The sequence below is a fragment of the Homalodisca vitripennis genome, chromosome 1 (assembly GCF_021130785.1).
Source record: "Homalodisca vitripennis isolate AUS2020 chromosome 1, UT_GWSS_2.1, whole genome shotgun sequence".
NCBI lineage: Eukaryota > Metazoa > Arthropoda > Insecta > Hemiptera > Cicadellidae > Homalodisca > Homalodisca vitripennis.
Window position 1 is genome coordinate 14050549 of NC_060207.1, and position 924 is coordinate 14051472.

The 924-nt window shown below is 33.3% G+C and overlaps 1 non-coding gene across 1 annotated transcript; it reads left to right on the forward strand.

The window, feature by feature from the left end:
- The first annotated feature begins 544 nt into the window (after nt 1-544).
- On the forward strand, nt 545-616 carry Trnap-cgg. Its single transcript has one exon. It is a non-coding gene; the product is annotated as a tRNA-Pro (tRNA).
- The last annotated feature ends 308 nt before the right edge of the window (nt 617-924 follow it).

The following is a 924-nucleotide window of genomic DNA, read 5'->3' on the forward strand; positions in this document are numbered from 1 at the left end:
ATGTTAAATTTAATATTTAAATTTAGTATTAATTATTTCGGAAGTCGCTTTCAGAAAATTTTTGTGGTTCTAAAGGTATAGATTTTCAAGTCTATGCTTCAAATAGTAAGACATATTTAGGATTTAAACGGATTTTCGAGGTTATTTTATGGCATTTTATAATAGTCTCCAAGCAAGTGTTCTTTCTTTGAATATTTTGATTTATGACAGTGAGTGGTATATTTTTGTTGGATACACATACTTAGCACATTTGTATGCATTAATTATAGACACGCGCTAATTATAATATATCATCTTATTTTAAATGGTATATTTAAAATTATCGGATATGTGTGTTTTTTTTATAATTTATTTATTACTACACTGAAGAGTATTTTGATCACGTAAATTTACTGAACTCGGTTATCGTGGTGGCGGCAGTAGCTGGCTCTGGTGGCTGACGTAACGTTAAAGCAATCACAAGTGTGTGCGCATGCGCGGACTGATATCGAGTATTCCTACTCTCACTGGAGTCTTCACCGTTGTTCAAGGCCGTGCGCATCATGGCCTGTTGGTCTAGGGGTATGATTCTCGCTTCGGGTGCGAGAGGTCCCGGGTTCAAATCCCGGACAGGCCCACTATTTTTGTGCACATTTATATATCTAACATCATTCTCTATTTCAAATTAATTTCGTCTTATAAATTCCGCAGTTATTGTCATGTTAAGAAGTAATAAAATATTTTTTGTATATGTAGCGTTTCTGCCATTGTCGCATACTTACAGATTATTGATTATTAAGTATCGCAAAAAATTATGTCCTTGGATGGGCAATTGTGTTTGATTACAATCATTTTCATGTTCCCGAACAATCCAGCAAGTTACCCAGGAGTATTGATGAACTTTATTTAATAATTAAAGATTGGAAAAAATTAAACATTTTGTAA